Raw genomic sequence first — 15,575 nt, 5'->3', positions numbered from 1 at the left:
ATACTCTTTTATCTTACAAGAATGTACACCTGTAAAAATGTCTGTCTATATGTGTAACAATACATGTGTTTTCCAATACTTGTTTGATTTTCCCACCGCTAAGAACTTGCCTTTTTTCCAGATGAAAGCACACTGGGGTTTCAAAGGCAAGTAAGATTAGGAAACAAAAACCTAATAATGTCTTAGGAAGTAGATGTCAAAAATTGATGCAAGAAGCACATGGCAGGCCGAGGGGGCCCTGAGAGGCAAAATGATTTGTGCAGGATGAGAGGAATAGTGACAAATAAGGCCTGGATCTGACCTAGGAAGGGCTATTTGAGGTTGAGACATGCCTGTATCTAGGCCTAGCTGAGGCTATTGGGATTTGTCAATGTCCACATGTGTATAAATTGATGTGGGAGGGGAGATTTCAGCCTCCAGTTTGTCTTGGGGATGGTCTTATGTGAGCAAGCAGCTTAGATCATTGGGCTCTGAGAGATGACACTACCTCACTCACAATGGAATAGAATATAGATCTCTGAGAGCCACGCAACTGTAACCTACAGTTAGCTCAAGCCAGCTCACTTGGCCTGTGGCTCAGGAACAAGAAAGATGTTCCTGTACTGTTTTCAAAGTCAAGAGACTCAGGTCTCAAGCATGAGAGGTGTGAGTGCCTCACTCGATGCTGCAGACATTCGATCAGTGCCCAACCACGAATCCAATGTCTCAGGACTTTTTATAAGAAGAAACCAAGGAAATCACAAGGAAATTCAGGCCAGGTATAACTATGACAGTAAACCTATTTAATCTCATCCTAGCCCACACTAGAAACTTCTTCTTATGTGCTTTTATATGTGTAGACAGAAAATATTTGCTGTGCACTTTTCAATCCACTCTACTAAAATTACTCAGTTTGAAGTGTACTCTCATTTCCATGTTTCATAGATCCATTCTTTTTTACCACCTCAGTGTGACAATGAGTCCATCCAAACCCTGAATGTGCCTTATTATGTATGGAGCCTGGACTCAGGCTTTCTGGAAATTCTGGTAATGGACCTTGTCCCTGCCTACCAGAAAGCTGATCCCTTCTATGTGGGAAACTTCCTCCACCACTTCACAGAGTGTAGGACAATGGAGCAGTTGCTGGATATTCTGAAAGTGACTGTTCCTGGGCTGGGAAGGTGGCTTAGTGGTAGAGAGCTTGCCTTGTATGCATGAGGCCCTGGGTTCGAATCCTGACCACGACATAAGCAGAAAACAAGCCAGAAGTGGTGCTGTTGCTCAAGTGGTAGAGTGCTGGCATTGAGCTGAAGAGCTGAGGGACAGGGCCCAGGCCCAGAGTTCAAGCCCTGACAAACAAAAAAGTTAGTGTTCCTAAGCCAGGCACCAGTAACTCACACCTGTAATCCTAGATACTCAGGAGACAGAGATCTGAGGTTCACGTTTCAAAGCCAGCCCTGGCAGGAAAGTCCATGATACTCCTCTCCAATAAGACACTAGAAAACCAGAAGTGGTGCTGTGGCTCAAGTGGTAGAGTGCTCCCCTTGAGCTGAAAGGCTGAGGGATAGCACCCAAGCCCAGAGTTCAAGCCCCATGACAAACAAAAGAAGTTAGTGTTCCTCCTTCAAACCCAGGGCTGATGATACCCCCTGGCAGAATATTGGAATACTAGGTACATCTCTGAGACAGTTTCACTGGGGTCTAGTCAAAGGAGCTTGGCTTGAGACAAAGAAGTGCAGTCTTTGGCTAATTCCTTAGGACTGGGCTGCCAGAATATTTCATGTGCTTCATAAGCTAGTGGAGCCTTAGTAATTTGCTTGCTGAGAGACTAGGATTTAAGGAAGGAGCAAGTGGCACCCAACGTCAACGCTCACCTAGGAAATCACTATCTTTGAGGCCTTTGAAGGAATATAGACAGAAGAAAGGAGGCAACTTTTACTTTAATTGGGGGCTTGAGTGCTGTCCCATTTCTAACACACTACCAATTGAGCCCCAGGTCCAATTCTGGCCTTTGACTGGTTAATTGAAGATAAGTATATTTAGATTTTTACAAACTAGACTGGCTTCAAACTGTGATTCTCAGATCTCACCCTACGGATTAGTAGGATTAGAGGCATGAGCCATTGTGCATTTATTTGGACAGATGCACATAAGCATCTTCACAGAATTACCATGAAGTTGTATATACATATCTGCAATTTTGTGTGTCATGTTTACATTACCATGTGGGACTTAGCGAGTCCTATGTGTGTCCTGTTAGTTCAGAAAAGGAGAAGCATAGAGTTAACTTCCTTCTCTCCTCCCATTGGTACAGATACTTCTACCATAACTGAGAAGAAGATGAACAAGTGAAGAAGTAAGTGGACGCTGGAACAAAGAATTCTATCCTTGAAAACTTGGTATCTTTGAGGTTTCTGAATCAAACTCAACTTTCTTCTTTGAACACCAGTTGTGATTTTCAACAGGGGGTTGAGGCTTGGCACATCAGTGGATAGCAGATTACACAGTTGTGGTTGTGGTTGTGCTTTTGGACTCTCATGGATGACAGGGAGGGCTGTGTGTAGCAAGTCAGATCCAGTTGGGAAAAAATTTCTCTTCCTATTACAGGGAGAATTTTAGAGGATTATATTTGAGAAATTACTAGAAGTGGGTTGTGAGGAGCATCCTGCTTGCAGGAGTCTCTTTCCACTTCCCAACAATCAATCTGCCCACAGCGTTGTTTGTTTGATCCTCCCCATGTGGATGGACTTCTACCCTGATGATTTCTATGAGCCCAAGAACAATGACACCCTGAAAGAACTTACACAGAATGTCAACCTCATCATGGCCTCTTCAGACCTGCTCTTCCGCTTACATATTTTTCTGGACCAGCTGGAGGATCCCATGAGACCAAGAAAAAGAGGAAGAAGTCCTTGTTTAGATGCCCCAGAGCTTGTGAGTAGGGATGGAACCTGAGTCTCTAGGGATGTTTCTGATTGGCCAAGAGCCCTTAGTACTCCCCAGCTTGGCAAAATTTCCTTTTATGGATATTCTTTGCCAGGTAATGTCTGTTCTCCTTTTGAAAGAACTTGGAAGTAGCCACTCATTAGAAAAAGCCTACCTCCTCATCAGTGTTCAGTCCCAACTCAAATCCTACTGCTTCTCCTATTAGATCATCTTGGAAGTTTAGTGACACCTTAACTACGAGGGTCTACTCAAAGACTCCTGTACCTATTTTCATTCTCAGGTTTGCATCACCGTAGAAAAGCTTCTGCAGAACTCCAGGTAAAGAACCCATCAGTGATGTCGTCTATGGTGACTGATGGAGATTGGAAGCCATCGCTGATCTCCAGAAATCCTGTGAAGGTAGAGTGTGTTTTTCAATTTGTAGAAAGGCCAAAGTAGGTTTTGAGTCCTGTGGACATCCCACTGATTCTGAACCCCACATGTGATGCAGGTGTATCTACACATACCACCAAGGAAGAAGACGATACAGAATGTCTTCCATTGATGTTCACAATCCAGCTAGATCAGCTCTAAATCAGTCAACAAAAAAACACTTCTTGGTGTGATGGTTAAATATGTGCTAATGGAAAATGACTCCAGTCTATGTTTAGGAAAACCAATAAGTGAGGTCCAAAATCTAGATTCAGTTGAGGAAAGGGAATCTTTCCTCACAGAATACCCAGACCAATCTCTCTTCTTGCAAGGGATCCAAATTCCAGTTGATAAATTAGAATCTGTCCCTCCCTGGACTCAGGAAGAAAATCCTGTCTTTATTGAGGAAGTAGATCCCTTTGAAGACTCTGAGGCAGAATTTCTGTCTGAAGGCAACTTAGAGGCCAATCTAGATTTTGAGATTCCTTCTCCCCTTCCTAAGAAAATCCTTATTTTTCTTTTTTTTCTGATTTTTGTAAAAGGTTCATTCTATTTATTTTTCTAACTTTATTAATATGTAAATATTTTTGACATATTCTAGAATTCATGAATCCTAAATATATTTCTTTTTAAACCTACAAACTGAAGAATCGTGCATACCTGTTCTGGAGGCGGGGAAGCAGAGTGACAGGGGGCTGTAGAAGAGAGCCTACTGGATATAATGGGAGCTGTTAAATGCAACAAGAGTGAGAAGGAAGCCAGGCCATGCCTGTATGGGGTGATAAGGTGGCTACAAAAGGTCTAGGACATAGCAGATCAGATGTCCTAGAAAGCTATTCTGTCAATTGGGACAAATACCACAATACTTATAGCGTTAAGTGGGACTCTCTTCCAACAATGAGTTCAAATCTGTATACATTTTCATTGCATTCATTTGCCTTGAGCAAATATGGAAGGAAAATTTGGCTCCAATAATATAAAAAGTCTACTTTGGGCTGAAAATATTTGACACAATATATAGGAGATATGTATACTGGAAAGTAAAAGCCATCATCAATAGAAGAAAGAAGGCTTACATAGATGAACAAACACAAAATCAGGAAAAATTTCCACAATTAAATCAGTTATATGTAAATACATGTTATATTCTTTATGTTCTACATAGTATATTATGTAATATATAAGATTCAATATGATTTTTCAAAGTAAAAAGGCATTTAAAATTTTAGAATTGCGTGTTTTTTGCACAAAACATTAGTGTAAATATTGGAGAAAGTAGTGATATAATTTGATTATAATTATATGAATATATATTTGTGTGTTTCTAGATATAACACTGAGTATAAATAAATATTATATACATATATTTGTATATATCTGTCTATGAAGTGAATATAATGAAAGTGAACATAATGAAACTGAGTTTAGTATGTATAAAAAAGTTGAGTACATGAGACTCAAACCTGTAATCCTACTGATGTAGGAAGCTCGGTTTTGAGTTTTAGTATCTCTTATCCCCAAGCCCTAGATTTTTCAGAGGAGGCATGGGCCCTCCAGTGTAGCAAACAAACATATGCCATGGGATCAAACTCCCTGACCACAGAGGAAAGTCAGTAGAAATCAGGACAAGCTTCTTATCTTGACTGTGTATTCAGTTCCTGTACCAAGAAGGCCATCTTTAGAACACCAGATGGAAAGTTGGCATTCCCTCCACAAGGTTCTAAAAATATCTTTCTGAACGATAGTCTGACTATATTGAATTAAATCTTTTTCCCTTCGCAAGCTGCAAACACATAGAAATATGACAAGAGCTAAAGAAAGATGGTCAAAGACTTACAAATACATAAAATTATATACTCTGTTTCAGTAATTCAATGACAAATTATCAAAGGCATGTCGAATTTTTTTAAAGGAAATAGAAACATACTCTGAGTTTATCAGGAACTGGGTGATATTTTGGTTGCTGAATTGTTGAATGCACTTCTGGGCAAAGGAGACACATACCTTGGGGAAAATTGTGTGGGGTTGGATGTCCTCACACGGCTTCACAATAAAATGGCCATAACATCTAGGATGTCACAGCCAACTTTGCCATGGCAGCAAGTAGGTGTCAGGCACTGATTTTGCCCTGAAGTGGACTCAACAACACCAACAGGCAAAAAGAATGAGAAGGAATGACTATTATCCACCAAACTTCAGCTTAAATAGCTGTCCTTACCAGAACTAGGATAAATTGAGCTGGAAAAGGCTGATCTCCATGTCAGGATCCTGAGCACTAAGGACTAGTGTGTGTGTGTGTGTGTTTGTGTGTGTGTGTGTGTGTGTGTGTGTGTGTGTGTGTGTGTGTGTGTGTGTGTGTGTGTGTGTGAATACTGGGGCTTGAACTCAGGGAGATGACCTTTAGCTTTTTTTAATCAAGGGTAACAGTCTACGACTTGAACCAAATTTCCATGTCTTGATTTTGAATGGTTAATTAGAGATCAAAGTTTCAATGTTGCACATGTTCATTCTTTGTCCCTCCTTTTCAATGACACCTTTAACTTCTTTTTTTTTTTGGGTCCGATCATGGGGCCTGAACTCTGGGCCTGGGCGCTGTCCCTCAGCTCTTCAGCTCAAGGTTATCGCTCTACTGCTTGAGCCACAGCGCCACTTCCGGCTTTTTTCTTTTTTCTTATGTGGTGCTGAAGAATCGAACCCAGGGCCTCGAGCATGCAAGGTAAGCGCTCTACCACTGAGCCACCTTCCCAGCCCCCCTTAAACTTCTGAAAGAGAGATAAATGTAAAAAAAATGAAAAAAATGAAAGAAAATAAATATCATCTTGTTTCTGTTTCCTGGTCACTGATTATTTTTGAGATAGTGCTTCTTACTAATAAGAATTATTGGTAGAATCTGAAAACCTATTTGAGTAATAAATAGACTAGGAAAAATATTGTCTCCTATTTTTTATCACTACATTTCTTTTTGTCTAAGTATACATGCCAGACTTACCCTAAGGGCCTAGAATAAACAAAATGGCTTATAGAGCTCAGATCATATCTTTCCACAGAAGATGACAGCCCCAGAAGAAAAACTTGTCCACAACTTGCACAAGGAAGGGAGAGTTTGATGTCTCCTTAAATCTTAGGATCGAATACTCATGAAGAACCCTGGGGACTGATGACAGCTTAAGGACCTAACATTTCCTGTGTCGTTCAACCATAGGAACAGTCACCAGTCTCCCATCATACTGTAGGTGCCACGCCTGACTGGTGACCTTGGCTGTGTCATGAGAACGTGCAGCAGGGCTCTGTCATGGTCATTGGAGAGTCAGTATTGCACACTAAGAGGACATTCATGAAGGTGGTAACAAGGCCTGAGTGAGGGTTTGTCAGATATAGATGATTTGTAACAGGCACTACTGTATTCTGGCTAAGAATGTGGATATATCATCGGGGTCTTGCACACAAATTTATCAAGTGTTAGCTTGCAACATTTCTGCATGAAAGCCAACAAAAGGTCATCAATGCCCTCTGAACATATTCTCATCAATATTTAGTAAGTAAAAAGCTATAAAAATCAAGTTCATCATGACGAAAAATCTGATATGAAAACCAAATTGCAGGAGCATTTACAAAAAATGTTTTTCTGTATGTATCAAATGTGACAAAATATTAAAAATTAATGAAGCTGGGAAAGTTAAATTGATTTCTTTTTTACTATGGTTGCAACTGTCTTTTACATTTCAACTACTTAACAAAAAGAAGGTAGGCCAAGTACCACTGGTGGCTCACACCTGTAATTCTAGCTAGTTAGAAACCTGAGATCTGAGGAAAGTGAATTGAAGTTAGACTAGTTAGGAAATCCAGTGAAACTTTGATCTTTAATTAACCATTCAAAATCAAGACATGGAAGTTTGGTTCAAGTCTTAAACTGTCAACCTTGATTAAAAAAGCTAAATGTCAGCTCCCTGAATTCAAGCCCCAGTATTCACACACACACACACACACACACACACACACACACACACACACACACACACACACACACATTCTCAAAAATAACCAGTGACCAGGAAACAGAAACAAGATGATATATATTTTCTTTCCTTTTTGTCATTTTTTTCAGAAGTTAAAGGGGTCATAGAAAAGGAGGGACAAAGAATGAACACGTGCAACACTGGTATTCAATTGGTACTATGTTGAAAATTACCTATGAAATTTGTTTTGGGGGAAGAATGGGAAAACAGAAAAAGAGATAAAGTGAAAGGGTAAAATTGTCCAAAAAAATGCACTCAGGGAATTAGAGCTGTGGCGCAATATGAGTGCCATTATTCAGCAAAAGAGCTCAGAGAAAGTGTCCAGGCCCTGGATTCAAGCCTCATTACTGACTAAAACAAAAACAAGAAAAAAGAAATGTAATCCTTACCACACGATTGTAACTAAAACCTCTACAGCACAATAATAATAATAATAATAATAATAATAATAATAATAATAATAATAATAATAATGATAGAAGTAGATGATGATGAAGAAGAAGAAGAAGGAAGTTAAAAAAAACCAAACCTGTGAGAAAAATTGAGAGAGCAAGGGAAGGACTGACCTTTCAAAAAGAAATATATCCATACCTGACTTATATGCCTGTAACCTCAGTGTAATTCACATTTATAATAACAATACAAAAGAAAAAACAGAAATGTAGTGCTGGAGCCATAACTCAAATGGGAGGTCAGACTAATATGTATGTGATACCAAGGTCAACCCCCTTATCAATTTCTCCTTCAAAAACGGTTCTTCTTATCACTTGTGCTTTCCTTTGCTTATGAAAAGGGGTGCAGTTAAAGAAAGAGAAAGGTAATCTGTCAGGCACAGAACTGTACTTGCAAAGAGCAGTACTCACTAGAACACATGTTTACTAGACCACTTGATGACTCCACGTTTTCTGAAATAAACAGAACTAGTTGGAATTGAATACATGCTCCACTGTATACTAGATGGGGGCTCAAAATTATTGAAACTCTCTGGATCTCAAATTCTTTACAGGTAAAATGAGCATAACAATACGTACCTCACAGCATTATGAGATCTGGTTGTCATCAAACATGGAGCGGTTTTATCTTTGGTGTGTGTGCAACACTCAAACATTGCTGGAAGGAGTAAAAACTGGCATGATGTTTACTATATTACTTAAGAGTAATACAACATGCCTGTAATCCTACTTACAAAAGAGGCTGAGAAAAGAGGATCAAGGTTTTAAGTCTGGAGGAAACTGGATCAGATTCATCTCCAATGATCTCTAAAAAAGATTGAGGTGGAGTTTGGTTCAAGTGGTAGAGTGCTATACTGGAGCATAAGCCTCAGGAACAGTGCCAAGGGAATGAGTTCAAGCCCTAGGACCAGCACAAGCACACACACATGCACAAGCACACACACACACTAAATTGTTTGTGTTCCTATCACCCTGCTTAACAATATATTTCCTTTTCCAAGCTCACCTGATTTTTTCTGTTTTAAAAGGGACTTCTGTGTAGCACAGGCTGCTCCTAAACTTACAATCCTCCTGGGTACTGGGAGTACAGGCAAGCCTACTATAATTGCCTTCACTCAATAACTCTATTTATAACATATTAGCAAGAAATTCATTCATACTCATGAAGATATTTGGCTTAAAGCTGTTCACAGTAATATTCTACTGTACAAAATGTAAATAATATAACTGGATATGGTACTATCCTACCACATGGTAATACCAGCCAATACTCAGGAACCTGACACAGGAGAATAAGCAGGTGAGGAAAGCCTGGTCTATGCTGCAAAACCTGGTCTCCAAAGGAAAGAAATTCTATAAATATTAATCTACTATGAAACATACAATATGTTAAATTTATATAATGTAACGAATAGGTCATTATTAATAAAAATAAAATCTTGGCAGAAATTTTAAATACATACATATGCATATATATTTAAACTTGTAGAAATAAAATTTCAAGTGCTTTTATCTGCATCTTTCAGTCTACCTGTCACCTACTTATTTACTGACACATTGATTTCTGTTTAGTCTTCACAAAACACTGTTCTCTCACATAAGTACACAAAATTGTAAAACAAAAAGTACAAAACAAATATTATCATAAATACAAATGTAGTTTAATCCCTACCAAAATAATTTGGAGAAAACATACATTAAGTTAATGGCATTGTATACTGCTCAGGAAGGGGAATCTAGGAAAATGTAGATTGTATATGTGTGTGTGTGTGTGTGTGTGTGTGTGTGTGTGTGTGTGTGTGTGTCTGTCTGTCTGTCTGTCTGTCTGTCTTTCTGTGTCTGTGTGTTTTCCATGAGTAATATTGGAGTTAGAATTAAATGTATTATTCTTGCTTGGTCTTTTTGCTCAAAGATGACACTCTACCACTTGATCCACATCTCCACTTCTGGATTTTGTTTTCTTAATTGGAGAAATATCTCAGATTTTCTGCATGGGCTGCTTTAAACCTGAATCCTCAGTTTTTGACCTCTAAAGTAGATAGGTTTTAAAATATGAGCCACTGGTGGAAATCAACTACGTTAATATTTTTGCCTGTTTGAATGAATTTTAAAGTAATACATATATGTTACATTTGAGAGTGACTGGAAATAGTCATTAACGTTTAACAGAATTTAAAACATACAAAGCTGAGAATGGCAAGTAGCTGAGAACAGAATGGAATAAATCAAAATTACCTATGACAGTTTTCAGTCTGTGCACAGAAATAATTACATTATTGGAGCCCAAAGCCATCAGATAGCTGAGCTCCAGCTGGCTGCTATGCTCATGAGGCTAGCTGGTGCTATTCACCAGAATGTGATGTTGTTGGATAGTAGGGATCAGCTTCAAGTTAAGAACCTGAAATATTTCTATTCATCTAGAAGAGGAAACATACCAGGACAAGAAATGTGATTAAAATTGCTGAATGCAAAAACCATCCAAAGGAAGACCGAATAACTTTCTATATCTGAAAAGAGTATTCTCTCACAAAGAATCATGAGCTGAATATAGTGGTCAATGTTTGTAATCTCCGAACTTGGGAGGCTGATTTAGAAGTTAGCTTGAGGCCAGCCTAAGTTTTAGGCAATCAGAAGGACATATAGTAAAATGCTATCTTAAAACAACAACAACAAAAGACCCAGTGACTGGGAGTATTTTTAGTGGTAGAGTGCTGGCCTTACATGCAAGAAGCACTTGATTTGATTCCTCAGTATGTCGTAAGCAGAAAAACTGGAAGTGGTGCTGTGGCTCAATTGGTAGTGTGCTAGCCTTGAGCAAAAGAAATTTAGGAAGAGTGCACAGGCCCTGATTTCAAGCCCCAGCTCTGGCAAAATTTAAAAAAAAAAAACAAGTGCAAAATGCTGTTTGTTGAAATAAATATGTTGAAGAATTTTTATACTCACTAGAAAATAGTGCTGTTGGGAATTCATAATGAACTTTGTTAGGAAAAATTAAAATAAATTAATGAAATATTATCTGGCATTGGAAAGAACATAGTGAGATGTAAAAATGATTGGTGCCTATAGTTAATTGATACAACAATGTTATAGATACACTTGCCAAACTGTGATTTTTTTAAGTATACAATCGTGGGTTTGTTCTTTTTCAAAATAATTTTACTGCCAGGCCTAGCTACTAAGGAGACTGAGAACTGTTCGAATCCAGCCAGGGCAGCAAAGTCTGTGAGACCTTTATATCCAACTAAAGGTTCAGAAAATGTGAAGTGGCACTGTTGCTTAAGTGGTAGAGTGCTAGTCTTGAGCTGAAGAGTTGAGATACGATGCCCAGGCCTAGAGTTCAAGCTCCACAACTGACAAAAAATAGTAATAGTAATAATATTAATTTTATTGTTACTATTAAGGTGTTATATATAAAGGCTACCAATTCATAAGTTTTTTTCTTTGCTAAAAGAAATACGTATCCATCTTCATTGCCAACAGCCAGGATTTGGCCATCTGCTTTCCAGCTGATCTCTCGATGTAGAGGCAATGTGTAATACAAAACAATACAAACCCTTTCTGACTATAAATAATTTTTTCCCTGCACATCTTAAAAATCAATGCTGACAACATGAAATTAAAAATCCCTAAGTTTAAAACATTCTTCTAAACAAGTTAAAGAAATCCTGATAACAAGTATTTTAAGAATAATTTCAGAGAGCTTGAACTCAGGGCCTGGGTTCTGTCTCTGAGATTTACTACTCAAGATTGGGTTGCCAGTTTGAGCCACAGTGCCACTTCCAGTTTTCTCGTGATTAGTTGCACAGAAAAGTCTCACCAACTTTCCTCTCCAACCTGGCTTTGAACTAGGATCTAGAGATCTCAGCCCTCTGAGTAGCTAGGTTTATAGGCCTGAGCCCCTGGCACCTGGCTTTTTGCTTACCTGAGACAGAGGCCAGTTAATATTAAATGTCAATCATGTTTAATTTTGTAAAATGAAGTTAACTGAAATGCCTTCCACTAGAAATAAGGAATCAAATGAGTAGGTGGGTTACAACGTTATTACCAAAAGTTACTTATTTTCCTTGTGTTTTTTTCTTCCAAAATTGTGTGCTTTCCAGAATCATACCTTATCTTTCCTTGCTAATTTCTTTGGTTTATTTCATAATTGTCCACATCTTCTTCAGCAATCATTTACTTATGTGAAGAGCTTTCAAACATCTATTTTCAGCCCAAATTCCTTGTATACACCTCTCATCCATATATTCAGCTGACATAAAAACTTGTGAAACAGTAATCATCTCTTATCAGTATTGGATATTAATGTGTAAGTTAAATTTAAGAAAATAACATCAATAATTGTAACATGATTTTAATAATAATGCTAAACATAAATACAAAGTTGATTATATTCTGAGCAATTTAATAAAAACCTCCAGGAAAAGAAATCACTTTTTTTAGTGCTGATATTATGGTTTAAACTCAGGACCTTACCTTCTCACTTAAGCTTTTTCCCTCAAGGGTGGTGCTCTGTATTTCAACCACAGCTCTCCTTCGAATTTTATTTGGGGGATAACATAGAGATAAGAATCTCATGGAATAAAAACAATCATTTGTGTCCCTATCTTATTTCACATAACATTCTCTTATAAGGTTATATGGTACCATGTACTACTTTCTGAAAGTGAGGTTAACCATGGGACCTATGGTTATTGGAGCCTCGCTTATTTCACTTAATAAAATTGTTTCCCCATCTTTCCATTTCCTAGCAAATGGGGCGATTTCATTCTCTCTGATGGAGGCATAGAATTCCAGTGTTTGTGTGTGTATCACATTTTCTTGATCCATTCATCTACTGAGAGGCATCTGGGTTGGTTCCATATCTTAGCTATGGTAAATAATGCTGCAATAAACATAGTTGTGCCGGTAGCTTAGTATGGACTTGTGTGTTATCATTTGGTAAATGCCCAAAAGTGGGATTGCTGGGGTATAGGGGAGCTCTAAGTGGAGTCTTGGAAAAAATTATATTAAGTAAAGTAAGTCAGACAAAAGAAACATAGGTCCCATGGTTTCCCTTATTTGGAATAACTAGTGTATATCTGGGACACGCATAAGAGTTCAAAAGCTATGTACATACCAACAGATAAGATGATGTTAAGCGAAGTGAATCCCAAGATAGGCTTTATAATTTACCATGTGATTTCTTTTTGTTTTTGTTTTTGTATTTTCCCCCACCAAGGTATAACTCCTTTTTTCACTGTATTTAATGTATGTGCCCTGCATCTTGTATACACCATTTCTCTAACTTGGGTAGGGCAAGGGAAAAAACAAAATGTTTAAATAGGGCAGGCTGACCCGTTGTAACAATGAGATGCACAAGACACTATGTTGAAAAAGAATCTTTACAATATGGGTGGGGAAGCAGGGAAGGGAGGAGAGGGGGGTGTGTAGTTGTGGAGGTGGGAGGAAGAAAGGGTAGGGGAAAAACAAAGGAGGAGGTACAATACCTCATAGAAAATGTACTCATTACCTTGCTCATGTAACTATAACCCCTCTATACCATATTTTTACAGTAAAAACCTCTTTTATAAAACAGAAGGTGTCATGTACACCAAGTATAGCAGCCCACATATGTAATTCCCGCTGATTGGGAAGCAGAGATGACAAGGATCATGGTCTGAGGCCAGGCCAGAGAAAAAACTGCCAAGACGGCCATCCTAACGAATGAGCTTTCCATAGTGGTTCACATCTGTATTCCTAGCTAATTATGTGGGAGGCATAGGTAGCAAAGTCTCAGTCAATCTAAGATCAGACCCGGGCAAAAAGTTCAAGACCTCAAGTAATTAAATGGACTAGAAGTATGGTAAAAGTAGTTGAGCTTCTTGATGCTATTCAACCAGAGTCCTATCTAGCAAACAGGGAACCCCTGAATAGAACCCTTCCACCAAAAAGCCTAAATAATTTTAGCCTATTTGAACATCTAATTTCAAGGAGCCTGACAGATCAGAGATGATGACATTCTCTTTAAAATTAGGTATTCAAAAGAGACAAAGTTATTTAGATTTTGAAAAAATTGAAAAGGAAAATACATGTGATTTTTGTTAGCTCTGTAATTCTTGAAAACATGAAATGTACTCAAGTATTTAATATATATCCATATGTGTGCATATGTCCATGTATATATGTATATCCAAGTATGTATGTATATATATGTATATATACATACATATATGTATATGTATTTATATGTATGTATATATACATACATACATACAAGTGGTTCATCTCTATTCTGTGTAGCAAATGGTACAAATGAATCTGTATAATCACTATTCAAATGCATGAATAGACAAAGAGAATGAGCAAAGAACTCATATTCAGGAAATTATGGCTAGCCCATAACCCTGAAAATCTTTTACATCAGTTTGCATGTTTCAGTTACTGCAGTACAGGGACAGTAGGACAACAGTGGGATACTAGGCAGATGAAATTAGAAATGAGAGATACAAATGTTAAAATATTCTTTCTTATGGGTAAGTAGAATTTCCTCTGTGTGTGTGTGTGTGTGTGTGTGTGTGTGTGTGTGTGTGTGTGTGTGTGTGTGTATTACATTTTCTTGATTTTTTTTCTGTTGAAGGTTATCTGGGCATATTCAATAAGAATGGTCTGGATGAAACCTTTACTATATCCTGGTTTGTAATCTTTCAGGTAAATGCCTGGAGTAGAGTTGCTGGATCATATGGAAGTGGGTAGTCAAATGAGGGGTGAAGGGTTAAAAGGTAGATGAATGACCAGGAGAAAAGGGGGAAAATGCAGAAAGGAATCCAATAAACATCCTACAATATTAAGAAGAGTGAAGGAAGAAGTGCATAGAGAAAGGATGGATGAGAACATTGAAAGGGTTGGCACTAATCAAGGTATATTGTACGCATAAAATGCTTTGTTTAATGATAATTTCTTACTGCTTAAAATTTCTTTCTACTTAAAATAATAATTAAAAAATCATGTCCCTAAACTGTTATGCAATTAGAAGCAAAGAATGAAAATTTGCTCTGATCAACTCCAGGGTCTATAAGTTTTTTTTGTTAGGATAAGTTTTAGAACAACACTAATGATACATATCACCTGAAGAAAATTTAATGATTTTCAGTTATTTATAGTAATCATTTTGGAGATATGGCTCAAGTGGCAAAATGCTACTTAGTGAGCAAAGCTGTCAGATAATGAATTCAAGTCTCAATCTCGAACAAAAGTACAAACAATCAGTAAAATTCAGGCACTTTCCTGGGCACTGGTAACTCATGCCTTTAATCTTACCTTTAATCAAAAGGCAGAGATCTGGGGATCTCAGTTGAATGTCAGCTTAGATAGGAACGTCTGTGAGTTTCTCATCTCCAACACACTGCCAAAGAAAGCTGGAAGTGGACTCATGGTTCAAGTGGTAGAATGCTGGCCTACAGCAAAAAGCTCAGAGGCAGAACCCAATCCTAAAGTTCACGCCTTAGAATAGTGCATATACAAACACAGGGGAAGTAAGTCACTCAAGTTCTCAATCTTCCATTTCCCTAATCCTAACTCAAATCTTGGACAGAACCCTAAGAGTAACCTTGATGATAATAGTAACCCAATCTTAAAATTAATGGAAAATATATCCTAACAGATACTCATTGTCTTTGAAATGATTTGGACTTTGCTCCAAATACTACAGATTCCCTGACTTGGACTCTGAAATCGTTCCCTATTATTAATCATTAACCTCAAATCTTCATATCATGAAAACTTCTGTAGTTTC

General features: G+C 37.9%; 2 long non-coding RNA genes across 2 annotated transcripts in view; one reads left to right on the top strand and one right to left on the bottom strand.

The window, feature by feature from the left end:
* LOC138838682 (uncharacterized) overlaps positions 1–3,341 on the top strand; it is an 82,865-nt gene extending 79,524 nt beyond the window's left edge. Inside the window, exons 2-3 of the long non-coding RNA XR_011375713.1 lie at positions 2,294–2,335; positions 3,206–3,341. This is a non-coding gene — a long non-coding RNA (uncharacterized lncRNA). The remainder of the gene's footprint in view (positions 1–2,293; positions 2,336–3,205) is intronic.
* On the bottom strand, positions 1,935–15,196 carry LOC138838681 (uncharacterized). Its single transcript, XR_011375712.1, has 4 exons — positions 15,101–15,196; positions 3,190–3,316; positions 2,784–2,850; positions 1,935–2,577 (listed from the first exon to the last, which is right to left on the bottom strand). It is a non-coding gene; the product is annotated as an uncharacterized lncRNA (long non-coding RNA).
* Positions 15,197–15,575: the final 379 nt, after the last annotated feature.

This window comes from Dipodomys merriami, unplaced genomic scaffold (assembly GCF_024711535.1).
Source record: "Dipodomys merriami isolate MVZ:Mamm:240054 unplaced genomic scaffold, mDipMer1.0.p SCAF_288, whole genome shotgun sequence".
Taxonomy (NCBI): Eukaryota; Metazoa; Chordata; class Mammalia; order Rodentia; family Heteromyidae; genus Dipodomys; species Dipodomys merriami.
The sequence above is the reverse complement of the archived record's forward strand: the minus strand, read 5'-3'. Positions and strand labels throughout refer to the sequence as shown.